We start from the raw sequence: 14,267 nt of genomic DNA on the forward strand, positions 1-14,267 counted from the left end.
TTTATCAATAAGTTTATCTATTTATTGATGGCTAAGATTAAGTTTACAAAGTTTATTAATAAGTTTATTTATTTATTTATTGATAAGTTTTTTTTTTACTTTATTTGATTTATTAATAAGTTTACAAAGTTTATAATTTTATAAGTTTACAAAGTTTATTAATAAGTTTATTTATTTATTTATTAATAATTTTTTTTTACCTGATTTGATTTATTTTGTTTTATCAGGTAATACCGAATACATACAAAGTTTTTTTTTTTTATATCTTATTTGATTTATTTTATTTTATATACATAGTATACATATAAAAAATAAAAAATAAAAAACGATTGACGACCATGGAGCTTGCATCAAGACAGACGATATAGATAAAAGGGAGAGGGAGAGAGAGATCGACCGAGAGGGGGGGAGGTGAGATCGAGATATGTCCATCTCCACCCAGACCAGACAGATCAAGCGAGAGGCAAAGGAAGATAGAGAGTGACATCGAGCGAGAGGCAGATAGAGAGGGAGCGAAAGGGAGAGAGAGAGGGACGAACCTGATCTACGACCGTGGAGCTGCTATTCGAGACGAGAGACGAGAGACGACGACGACGAACTGCTCCTCCTTCGCAGCTGGCTGTTGTTTGACCTAGGTCTAGGTAAGTTGGGTTGATTATTCTTTTTTTTTTTGTGTTGTATTTTATCTTATATTCATATTTTATACTTTGACCCCATTTTAAGTTTTTCAAATTATTTTTTTGCCCCGCCATATCCCGACCGTATCCTCGCGTATCCTAAACGTATCCGAAATTCAAAAATTAAAAAAAAAAAATTGGATACTCCTTTTTCCGTATCTGATACGTATCCCGCCGTATCGGGCGCATATCCATATCCGATACGTATCTGATACGCGTACGGGAACTATTTCGGAGTATCCATGCTTCATAGCCCACGACTGACCGCAACTAAAAAATAAGAAGCATTTTCACTAGCCATCCAATTCCAACCGTTTATTTTGTTGAAAATTTTATGTATTTTATTTATTATAAAAAAAAACACTCTCGATTTGATAACCGTAGTTTATTTAATTTATTATGTTTGTTACTAAAAAAATAGATTACTTATTTTTTAATGGAACTCATTCCCACTTAGAATATACAGAAACCATGATTTGAAACTCATACACACTTAAAAGGTCGAACATATATAGTTTGAAACTCATACACACTTAAAAGTTTTAAGCACATAAGTGGAGAGTCTGTCTAATGTCTATTAAAACCTATCTATTTTACTATTTATTCGAATTGAGACTCTACCGTTACACATGCTCCAACACAAAGTCTCTGACAAAATAAACTATTTAAATTATCAAAATAAAATCCCTAATGAACCCAATGAATCTAAATAGTGTCCTCCAATCTAAATTATGGACAGGAGAAAATCCTACTCTTGATAAACTGCTTCTTTTGTACAAATTGTTATAATATTCATTTTATTTTTTTATACGTCTTTTTATAAAAAATTTAAAAAAAAAATTAAAATAGTTATCAAATGATGCCTTATTGATGCAACACAACAGTAAAAAGTAAATAAATAAATAAAATTTGTCCAACTTAATAAATTTATTAATATCTTATTTAGTGAAAAAAGAAAAAGAAAAAGAAGACAAGATTTGTTGTGGACAATAGGGTAAATTATACTTTATACCCTAATACTTTGCACTAAATCGTACTTTGGCCTCTACATATGAATTCATGACGGTTAATTCTCTGCACTTCTAGTTAAATCTCACTTTGGTCCCTACACATGAAATCGTGACAATCAATCCCTTGCATTTTTGATTAAATCTCACTTTAGTCCCTATACAAGTGTCAATGTCCTATTTTTATTACTCCATTGTTTAAATATTTAATAGAATCGAGTCATGTGATAAAAAATATAATTACGAAATGAGGGTAAGAGAGAAAAATTATCTCCATTTTCTACCAATACACACATTGACCAAAAATTTATGTCAAATTATGACTGTATTAGATCAAAACAAAATGCAGATTGTAAACAATTAAAAAGATGAACAAGGGTTTTGTATAAATTGGAATCACGAAACTCTATTTTTTTACTGTAATATAGTCTTCTGTCTATTCCTCTTTTTCTCTTCGATTTCTCCACTACATTTTTTGATTTCAAAAGCTCTATTGTATTGTCTATTCGTTCTAATTTTCAACATATGAACATACATACATATATATATATATATATATATATATATTGTATTATATAACTCTCACGTTTTTATTACGTAGGACAAATAGTGTATTGATGGAAAATATGAATAATTGTTTTCTCTTATCCTCATTTCGTAGTCACATTGTTGTCATATGATTGGTTTTGTTAAATATTAACAATGGAGTAACAAAATGAGGACATTGACATTTGTGCAGGGAGTAAAGTCACTACAAGAATTAACACTTTTGGCAACAAAAAAATTGGTCGCTAAAAGTCAATTTTTGGTCGGCAAAAGTTATCCGCGACCAATTTTTTTTGTCGCTACTTTGGTCGCCAATTGAGGGTCGGCAAAAGTAATTCGCGACCAAAATTGTGGTTGGTCGGCAAAAGTTGGATTTTGCTGACTAAATTTTTGGTCGCTAAATATGTAATTACCGCGACTAATTTATTTTGTCGCCAAAACACTTTGGTCGCGAAAAGTGATATTTCCCCGACCAAATTTCTTAGTCGCCAATTGTCACATTTCGCGACCAAAAATTTTGGTCACCAATTATTACGTTTCGCGACCAAATTTTTTGGTCGCCAATTATCACATTTCGCGACCAAAAAAATTGGTCGCCATTTGTGTCTTTTCGCGACCAAAGCTTTTGGTCGGCAAAAGTGAGATTCCACGACCAAGAGCTGTTTTGGTCGGCAATACATTTATTTTTTGCGACCAAAACTCTTGGTCGGCAATTGTCATTTTTTGCGAAAAAAAAATATTTTGGATGTCGCGACTAATAAATTAGTCGCCAAAGCAGGAAAATAATACACCTGTAATTCCTAATGATTCATTCAATCCATAATAAACCTGTAATTTTAAAGCATCATTCAAATTAATTGAATCATTAACATTCGACACAATACATAATTCATTAACATCCGACACAATACAACTATTCTAAGTTTTCATTCACAAGTAACATCCATCTAGCATAACAAATTGAAACAATACATAATTCAGATTTACAGCATCAGGAAAATTGCTTAATCCACTAAGTTGCCTTGATAGCCAATCAAAAAAATCCTTGCGCCCTTCCGTGCCAAGCTTTGCATCCATCAAAGCAGTAGTGATGTAAGGCACCTAATAACACTTTTAGAATTGGAAAATTTATCAGAGAAGCATGATAAATATATAAAATTAATTAATGCATAAACGAAATAGAGAAATTGGAACCCAACCATTTTGTCGTGATGAACAGCAGCAAGCCAAGCATCTAAAGTAGTCAGAGTGCTTTCTCTCATATGTTTTTTATTTTTCACCAAGGCATTTCAAAACATCTGACAGTATACACTTATTGGTTTTTCCTGTATCCCCTCCACATGACAGGTTGATTTCCTGTATCCCCTCCACCTGCTCTTTAAGTGAGACAATGGCTGCAACAACAATAGTCGGTGGACAATGCTCTTTACGTATGTGAATGTATTATAAATTTCTCACCTTTATTGGTTTTTCAAAACAATAGTCGAGGCAGGTTTTCTGGTACAGTACAGAACTCTTTGTGTCCATTTGAACTACCAGATGAGGTTCTACTGGTTCTGATCGATTCCCCTCTCCACCTTGATCAACAAAAGAGAGATAATACCGGGCGCTGTTTGGTCTGACACAACCTTTTTTAACTTCTCTGCAGCAACTCTTAAAGACTTCCACGGGTGGACAATACCGCTGACCAAGAACCTATTTAAAATGAATGTGAGGAAACTCCAATCAAATTACATAAACCAAAGCAGATAACCAAGCTTAAATTCAAAAATATTATGATTGACTCATGAACACTATTAAATGATCTCAGGTATCACACGTCAATTCAAGCTATCCCACTTGAAATTAATAAGAAAATGGCAAGAGCACAAAAGTTGTGCCACTTTCAGTATAATGCATTCTCCAAGTCAATTTTTACAATATAGAAAACCATCAATAAAGAGCTGAAAACCCAAGCCATGGTTAACTCTCATTAAAAAATTAGAAAATCTGGAGAATCAAGATTTTTTTTATAAGCATTATCAGTAGCATTTTAACATATATACATACATATATAAACAACAAACCCAAGGAACATGGTGAAGTATTTATGTTGACCATCTTCATTGAGTTATTTTTGGGATTTCCAGACAACACGAATCAGACTTCATTGGCAACTTCAATTAAATTCCAAGTGTTAAAGACCTATAGGGAAAAGCTGGTTAGAAGGATCACTGCCATTTGAGTACGAACAAGTCACCCAATTGCATGCACTAAGAAAATGGTAAATCAGTGATGATCATCCTTGTGCCAACTGTCTCTGCATGTGGGTCAGCAAGTTGGGACAGAAACATACAATTGTGTAAAATCTATTTTTCAACATGTCATTTGGGAATATTCACACCCCTCAACAAAATCATAAAAGCTCTCGAGTATGACTTGGTATGATATTTCATCTAGCCCCACCATTTCCCAGATCAACCCTACTCAAATCAATGGAAATTCAAGGCCAAAAATATGAGAAACATAAGAAAGCAAAAATAAATTGGATAAGAATAGTTCCTTTGTTAACTATTGCTTCTAATTTACAAAGGCAAAAGAAAAAATAATAATAACAAAAAGAAAAGAACAAATCCATGCTGCTATAACCAGCGTCCACAAAATAAAGTTCAAGCTAATACGGAAGCCTAGAGTCATGGACATGTGTAGAAGCTACATTATGAAACTGTGTTGATGCCACATTATGAAACATGGTTGGCACTACATTATGCAAATGTGCTGGCACAAGATCATGTAACATACTATGAACGTATTCCTTACTATATGCATTGGATGAGTTTCAGTCTCGGCTCCAAGAACTGCAAAAGGAAAAGATAATTTATTTCATATTGTTCGATTAACATCAAGTTGACTAACTTTCATACCCACTGAGTCAATGAATTTTGGTTGATTATTTGATCTGGTGGCAGAAGCACAAGGTCCTTGAATTTGTATCAAATACCTGCTATTTAAATATTGACTTGTTTTTTGTTGTCAAGGCTGAGGTGGAAGTTGAAAGGCTTGATCAACTGAAAGCTTGCAGGATGAAGGAAATTGCTTTAAAGAGGCAAACTGAGCTTGAGGAGATTTTTGCTCATGCTCATTGTGAGATTGATTTAGAGGCTGCTCAAGAAAAAATTATGGCTCTAATTGATTCTAGGAATGTCGATCCTTCCGAGTTACTTGCTGACATGGATAACCAGATAATAAAAGCAAAGGAAGAGACTCTCAGCAGGAAAGAAATATTGGATAAGGTTGAGAAATGGATGTTTTGAGGACATAAGATAGTCCATGGAAATCATATAAAAAAAGAAAGTAAAGCATAGTACTCGAATTGAAAACAATAACTACATGAATACATTGCAATTGAAACAAAAGCTTGTTGACTGGTGAAGGGCAAAAAAGAAGCTAGCACAACACATGTTGAATGGAAGAGAAAAGACTTCCTAGGAGAATCTTCGTTTTAATATACATTCACAATGGATAGCGGAAAAGTATTCAAATGGGCCATACATCTATATATACCAATTTGATAGTGTAAAGAAGTTCCATTTCTTTTATGAGATGCCATAGATATTGAGCAAACTTTGAATAGCATGTAAAATGTGTGACAGGATGACAACATGCACACTATCTAATGCCCTTGATTCTCAGTGGCATACATGCAAAATATGTGTGGTAGCAATGTAGGAGAGATGTGTTATTGTGTTTCCCTTTGGGGTTGTGCCCGAGGATTAGTGTACATTCTGTTTTTTAAGTAATAAAAGCTTTCAAATAAATATAAATAAATGAAAGGTGCAGTCTAATTAAACCCCAAAAACTGCTTGAAGCATATGTGATTCATTTAAAAGGTGCTCTCACTCAACAAAAACAGAAAGAAAAAAAAACAGGAAAAATAAAATAAAATTCAAAGAAGAGAATGTGCAGTGTAATTAACCTTGGATCCCAGATTTGAATGCCCTCAGGTAATGGGTCCAATATTTAATATAATAGCTAGTGATAGTACTCCTTCTACAATATCAGGCCTGTATTGAGCATCCTTCTCATCCTATCCAATAGTCTAAATGACCTTCCAAATATTCTCTCTTTTTTTTAAGTCTTTAGTCAAGTTTTACACACATCACATAAATGAAAAGTAATGGCCATTGTGATTTTAGAGGCATCCATCAAACACAAGCCTCTTTGTTTCTCCAAATTTTAAAAAAAAAAATAAAAAAAAATACCCCGACTCCAAATTTAAAATTTAAATGGCTAGTATGTAGGAGTTACGAGTATCTATATGTGACAGTGATGTATATCAAGTGAGGGTGTCAAGCATTACTTGTTCCTTTGAGTGGATGAGAGAGAGAGAGAGAGAGAGAGAGAGAGAGAGTGTGTGTGTGTGAGTGGTAGCACATTCACAGCCAAGCATAAGAGAAAAGATAGTAAAGTCTATCTTGGATGAGATATCTGGGTTGTGGATTGCTACTGCCTGGCTGCTTCTCATCTATTTTCCGAACTGGATAATATTATATAATACATATGCACACACTCATAGTCCATGATTCTTGTGGGGTAGTGTGTGTGGGACTCAAGACAGATTGGCTATCCAACTGCCCTCTTGTTGACCTCACCATCCCACATGTACTACTCTTAACCCATATGCCCTAACTCACCCCTATAGTCCCATTCCAGATTTGAATGCCCTCAAGTCATGGGTCCAATATTTAATATAACAGCTAGTGATAGTACTTCTCCTACAACATTAGGCCTGCCTTGAGCGTCCTTCCCATCCAATCCAATAGTCTAAATGACCTTCCAAATGTTTTCTCTTTTTTTTTTGAAGTCTTTAGTCAAGTTGTACACGCACATCACATAAATGAAAAGTTGTGGCCATTGTGATTTCACAGGCATCATCAAACACACGCCCCTCTCTCTCTATATATATATCTTTGTGTGAGAATGGAAGTTTTTGGGTAAAGTAGACCAACAAGGTTCCACTTGATGTTTGCAAAGTCAAGTCAATTAACTGTTTTTAATAAATCCTAGGCCATTCAAGAGCAGGCCTAATTTCCCATTGAAGTGCAATACATCCATAAGGATTATTTAAGCCACTAGAATAATGAAACATTTTCGGCTCATTTTTCAATGTTCATTACTAAAATGCAACATATTGCTAAATAGAATTTGAGTATCATCTAAACTTTCATAGACACTTTTAAATTAGATTCATAGACTCGACTCGACTTGACTCAATGAAGCATCAGACTTGACATAAGATTTAAGCAAATAAGAATGAAGAAGGCATACCAAGTTGTTTCAGAATGCCAGTGAACGTAGCCTGCAAAACATAGGAAGAAAAGAAGAAAACGCTGGTTATCCCTGGTACAATATGAAATGAAAAAAAAAAAAATCTAGCTAACTAATTTTCTAACCACAACAAGAAAGAGGAACAAGAAATAAACATGAAAATAGTTGCTATTCTTCATAAAGAAAATGCTCGTTTCGATTTGCTCTTTTAAGCCTTTATGCTAAAAACAAGAAGTATAGCAAAAAGCTCAGCATGATGTAGACACCCCATTTTTGACCGTCCTCAAGACTTGGACGTCACCGTTTGAACACTCGATGATCATCCATGTTTGTGTTCGTTTGGAGTTCCCGGAGGTCTCGGCTCGCGCGCCTTGCCTCAGGATCTCCGAACTTGACTGTTTAGTGTCTGGCTTTACACCAAACACTTGTGTTTTGCCTTGGAGAGGCAGGGTAGGGCTTGTAGACCATCCCCACCCACCACCGGCAGTGGCTAGAGGCCACCGGCTGGTTTTTGCTGCCACCGGCAGTGTAGTTTGCCGGCCGGCACTATTTGTTGCCGGTCAGCACTTTTTTGTGCCGGTCGGCACTCTTTTTGGCCAAGATAGCATTTTTGGCTGGCCGATTGCTGTTCATCTGCTTTTGCAGATATTTTTAGACAGCTGTCTTGCTTTTGCTCCCCTCCATACACGTGTATGGAGGGATCTCCCTCTTGCAAAGCTTGTCTTGTAAGCTTTACAAGACAATATAGAGAGGAGCTCTCTCTAAGGCAAAAAGGAGAGGCTTGGTTAGAGACTTAGGATATTTTGAGAGCAATACAGCCATTGTTGAGCTCTAGTTCTAGGGTTTTGAGTTAGATACATTTTCTATCTCTCTCTCCCTCTCTTTTGTTCACTAGGTGTTTTGTGTCTTACTATTGCACACAAACACCTAGTGTTTCACCTTCCTCTTGGAGCTGAGGTTCTAAAGGGTTTGTTTTGAATTTTTGGTGCTGGTTTGGAGCCAAAGGAGGCCATTGGAGCACCATTTGTAAAGGGGTCTTCAAGGGTGAGATTCTAGTCCATTTTTCCCCCATTTTTGCATTGATTTTATACCTGTCTTAGAGCTGTTTTTGTGATTATTGTATAACATAAAAAAGTTCTATTTTTAGGCCCTCTTTATTGTTTATTAAGAGTGTTTTGTTGTTTGAGGGTTGTTGACCACCCTTAGGCCTCAAAAGGCCTCATTTTGAGCCATTTTGTGCTAGCTCCGGGATTTTGGTGTTGAGGTCTCTTCACCACTGAAATCTTGAGGGATTTCAGTGGTGAAGATGATGCCTTGAAGTCCCAAGAAGGAGAGGGCCACCCCCTCTCCTTGTTATCCTTGAAAAGGACATATTTTGGCCTCTTAAGGAAGCCTATACTTGAGTGTGTGTTGAGCATGTTTGGTTTGTTTTTCATGCTTATATATCCATAATATAACATGATCTTAGGTTGGTTTTGGAACTCCATGCATGCTTAGCATAGTTGCCATGTAATGCCTTGTTTATACCTTAACATGTCTTAGGTTGTTAGCCTTTGTTGGAGCATGTTTTAGGCTTAGTCTTGTGAAGATTTTGTGCTTATCTTGCCATGTTTTAACTCTGTCCATAGTCGTTTGGGTTGATTTTAACATGCATTATATAGCTCCTTTGTATTTGGGCTTGTTAGCCTTGAGTATGTGCATGTGTAGCATGGCATCTTTGCATTGTTTTGGTGATTTGGGATCATTCTATATGCCATTTCAGTCCCATTTCCATGCTTGTTTGATTGCCTTGTATGCCTCTTTAATGCTTTGGAAGCTTGTGTAGCATTGCTCCATGTTTTGGTGCCTTTGCATGCCTTTGTTTTTGAACCATCTAGATGCCATCTAAGTGGTCTTTTGGGCCTTATGTTATGTGCTAAAAACCTGTTTTAGGTTGCTTAATGCATGCCATGTTTTTTGTGATAAAACATGCTTCAAAGCTTCATGATTTGCCTCAAGTATTTAGACCATGTTTGGTGCATGCTTGGCTTGATTTGTTGCTTGGTTTGGCACCATGTATTGGCATGACTTCAAAGCTTATAATGCATGCTAATTGTTCATGTTTGTCCCTTTCAAGTGTGCTTGAATGTTGCTTGATTTGTGCTTAAGTGTTGGTCCTTATGTGCATGTGTGTGTGTATGCCATTTAGCCCTCACTTTTTAGCACTTTGGCCACTGTTTTAGGCCTTATTAGAGCTGCCTAATTCATGTATAAGACCATCTTAGCATTAGTTTGCATTGCCATATGTATGCTTGTATGCTTGCATGAGTGCCTTGCCATGCCATGTTGCATCCTTAGCTTGTATGCCTAGGTTGCATTGCATCTTGCATGCATGCCCTGTTCCTTGAATTGGTGATAGGAATTGGGCCTAATTTGTTTGACTGGTTTGCATGCATTTGAAATCAAATTGCATACTTGGTTCTTTGGGCCATCATGCATGGAAATGCGTGATTGGTGGTCCGAGAACCGAGGCTCATGTCCCGTTGAGTCATTACAATGATAAGAGACATGGTTGGTGCATACATGCCTTTAATTGTGCTGCCATGCCTTGTTTTGCCCTCTGTTGCTGTGAGTTGCAGGTTCTGCAGGCTTTCTTTGCCGACCGGCAGTGTAAGGTGCCGGCCGGCAATCTTTTCTCTGCCGACAGCTTCAATTTTGTGCCGATGGACACATACCAGTGCCGGTGGTGATTCCACTCAGCCGGTGGTACCCCCCCAGTGTCCAGGGATGTAATCCTGAGGTTTTGACAGCCTCCAGAGGAGCAGAGGGAAGAAAACAGAGGCAGCTTGCGCATGGCGGCGCGCTTCTCGAGGCGCTTTACTGTTTTTCTTAGTCTATTTAATTTGTTAATTAAATTAGTTAATTTGTAATATTAATTAGCTTGCATAGTTAATTAATTTGTAATATTTATTCGGTCCCTCCGAGCGAGGGCATATTTGTAATAAGTGTGCGTGCGTGTGATGTATGTCATCCAACCCCACTTCTTTCTTCCCTTTTATTTACCTGCTTATGATGGTAGATTAGGGCACATTTATTTTAGCATACCTTATGCTATGCATGCGTGCATTCATGCATTTGTTGACATGCATCAGGCTCGGCACATCATGCTAACTGCATCAATACTTCAATTCCCAAACTGAATACGTGATAATTGTGCATTTTCACATGACATGTTTAGGATAGCCGAGCCTATTCTAACAACACTTTGTATGCGATGCATTAGGCACTTAACATGGACTTGGATCATGCATGTTTGCTAACAAGTTCTTTGTTTTGGCACGGAGTACGATGTAAGTATTTATGCTTTAGCATCTCGCATGTGTGTGAATGTTAACATGACAGTATGCTTGCCATGCGGCTAGATGCTTATGTGTTAAACTGTTTTGAACGCCTGTGGGTGAAGGTTAGATTGTTTGAGTTGGAAGAACTCATTGAAATCCGTGTTTTAGCCTACTTGCGAGTAGCAAATTCCAAAGCATTTTCAAAACGAACGGATATGCAATGTCTCTTTCCAAATTAGGCAATCTAGTCTATACTTGTTTGCTGCGCGCATAACATAGTAATTCTAGGCTAATAATTGGTTTAAGAACACATAGCGTTTTCAAAATTGGATATCACGGTTAGTAGAGGCCGGTTTTCGGACCGGGCGAAAGGGGGTGCTCATAGCTGACCTTCCCCGATCGTACCCAAGCTCCCGAGCCGAGACAACTCCGGTGATGACGGATATGTGGCCTTCGGCACCGAGTCAGGGTTTCCTAAATTCTCCCATAAAAAATATTTAGGTGGCGACTCTGTATCTGGCAAAGCAGTCCATGTTTGGCACTACTTTTTCAAAAATCTGTTTCTCAAAACGATTTGCCAGATTTGGACTCTTTGGTTCAGATTAAGAACCGTGACACAAGTCGAGTCCGAACTGTGGTAACCCCAAATGAACAGAACGGGACTAACCCTCCCGAGGCGTTCGGGGGACGTCCACACATGAGTTTAATTACAAGTAAATTCTAGTAGTGCAACTTGTCCCTCAGTAATTGCATAAGAACATTGGTATGGTATTGACAACATTTTTAGATTTCTTTAGAAAAGACTCCATGTCATAATTTTGCTATTATGCCATTTTTTATGGCAAAGAGGCTGCTGTATATGAGCTCACCATTAGGTGCAAGGGGGTATATCTAGAAGATATATTGTAGTTCAGCCATAAAAACAAACAACAAATGTGGAGGTAGCTTATTTGGTTGCTTTTAAGAAATTCTTTCACTACAATTAGAAAAAGATGAAATTCTTGCCGTGTTGAAGTCAACAATTATAAAGAGATCAAAGTATACTAATCCTTCCCTTCATTTTCTCTCTTTTTTATTCTGCACTCTCTTATTCAGCAATGGAATATTGTTAATATTATTTAAGGTTATCCCTTACTTCACTAGGAACACAGCTTCATGTACAGCTTTGCCTTTTGCTAACAGTAATTGTAACAAAGACAAAGGTGGCTCATATCATGCAAGAGCAGAATCAATGTTTGAATTGATTTTTCTAGACATAGTTCTTTGGAAAATGACTGAACACTTCAAGGAAATGTTTTTTTTTTTTTGGGGGGGGGCTTTTTAAATAGATTTCAAGTTAGTATGAATGTTTTCTTATTACTAATAAGAGAAAACTGAAAGAAAGTACAACGAGATTGATGAAGTGGATGATTATTGGGCAAACCAAGAAAAAAGCCTAAACAATGACAATAGTAGGGGAATGGTCAGAGATACTAGAAGGCAGAAACATAGTAGTAGAGGCAGGGAAATGGTCAAGCTAAGATTCATTGACCAAGACTCTATCAATTTTTGTCGCTATGTAGTCACCACCATTCCTTTTGTTAGCCCAAGTAAACTGACAACCACCATAAGACAAGTCAACAAGATCAGAATCAAGGATATAAGAGTTAAATTCCTCTTTCTCACTATTCCAGTTCAAACACCCCCCAAATTTCTTGAAGCTATATCTGATGACAACAGCATAACATAGGCCCATCTCATTGAGGAGGCAATGTATTATCATAAAAGCAATGACAATAACAAGAGGCAACAATTTTCCAATCACATTATTAAGCCAACAAAACATTATAAACTGTGCATTAAATTCATTGACAACACTTTTCTCAAAAGAAAAAAAAAACAAAAAAATAAAATAAAAAACAGAACAACAGAACAAAAATAAACAAAAGGTAGGGACTATTACTTCATTGTGGCATTTTATCAAATATCTAGCATACATAATGATTCCTCAAGCATGGGATTTTATTGTGTAGTATCAACAACAATCCATTCACTTCACTAATTACATTGGTTAAAATACGAATATCATAGATGATCAAATATGTGTGTGTGTGTGTGTGAATATCATAATCATAATGCAAAACATGTTAAAATATCTATTTTACAAATTATTTTCCCAAATCAAAATCATTGAAGATGTTCATGAAATCCTTCAAAGTAGAGAAGTTTTGGAGATCTTAACAATGAATTCCATGGACCCCAACTTGTCCAAAGATGCTTTATGTTTTTATGGGATTCTTCATCTTCATGATTGTTTCATGGTTATAGTGTTTGGGAAATGACAGTAGATAACTGACCTAAATCGAACAAAGCAAAGTGAAAGGGTTTTGCTAATTGGTATGGAAGGAGTAGAGAACATGAAGTGGGGTGTAATTTGAAACAGATGATGAGGGAGGAAGAAGACAGTGAGAGAGAAAGAAAAACAGAGACAGTAAAAAAAAGAGAAAGGGGTAGAGAGAGAAATTGAGAGCCAGAAGAAAGATGGGGATAGAGAAAGAGAAATAGAGAGAGTAGACTAACCTTGAAATCACAGTAGTAGCTTGCCGTCGTCAACACGCCACGGTGGAGGATGAACGATGGCTCTGGTACTTCGCAAAAGAAGTGTTGATAGACTAGGGCACATGTAATCAAGGAGAAGGAGTAGAACGGTTTTTTTTTTTTTTTTTTTTTTTTTGGACTAAAATTATGATATGTTTAAAAGAAAAAAAAAGATAAAAAATTGATTTCGCGTTTTCCTTGGCTTTTTGTAATGTTTGAGGTCAAACGTCACTATAAAAAAATATATGGCAGCGTTTTAGGGAAAAAATGCTGCTAAAAATTTTATTTTTAGTTGCAGTCAATAATCGCTACAATAGCCCATCTATAGCAGCATTTTTCAGGCCGATACAATAAAAAACGCTACTAAATCTTGATTTTCTTGTAGTGTGTGGAATGCACTTACCTCTTGTAACTCTGAGACCACAAAGAAGACAGAGCCAGTGTTAACCGAACCAATTCTCTGCTACATGGTTCAGGCGAGTTCACAGATGGAGGGCCATGTTCAACTCCCCTAGGAATAGAAAGTGTATTCTCCCAGTACCCTACATTCAAGATATTGATCAAATACCACAATTTCACCTTCTACTTCTGACAATGGTGGAGAAAGGTAAGCAGCACTAAAGTGGAGAAGGGTAGGAAAACATTATAACCGAGAGTAGGAACTGGGGGTGCAGGGGGAGATATCTAGTAGCTCTGCCCCAGCTTCTGACCCCAACTAGAAATACTTAAAGCAGATCCAGCTCTTCTTGGTACTAGATTGACTTTAATAACTAACCTTTTCCAAAAAGATTGCATCAGAACCATTGCAAAAGCTTTTAGAATTCCTTCACTAA

The 14,267-nt window shown here is 36.6% G+C and overlaps 1 long non-coding RNA gene across 1 annotated transcript; it reads right to left on the reverse strand.

Moving 5' to 3' along the window:
- Nucleotides 1-3,077: 3,077 nt before the first annotated feature.
- LOC145798881 (uncharacterized) lies at nucleotides 3,078-13,548 on the reverse strand. The gene is made up of 4 exons (XR_014340706.1): nucleotides 13,417-13,548; nucleotides 7,538-7,568; nucleotides 3,430-3,925; nucleotides 3,078-3,340 (listed from the first exon to the last, which is right to left on the reverse strand). It is a non-coding gene; the product is annotated as an uncharacterized LOC145798881 (long non-coding RNA).
- Nucleotides 13,549-14,267: the final 719 nt, after the last annotated feature.

The sequence above is a fragment of the Camellia sinensis genome, chromosome 9, assembly GCF_055761805.1.
Source record: "Camellia sinensis isolate YWXY chromosome 9, ASM5576180v1, whole genome shotgun sequence".
Taxonomy (NCBI): Eukaryota; Viridiplantae; Streptophyta; class Magnoliopsida; order Ericales; family Theaceae; genus Camellia; species Camellia sinensis.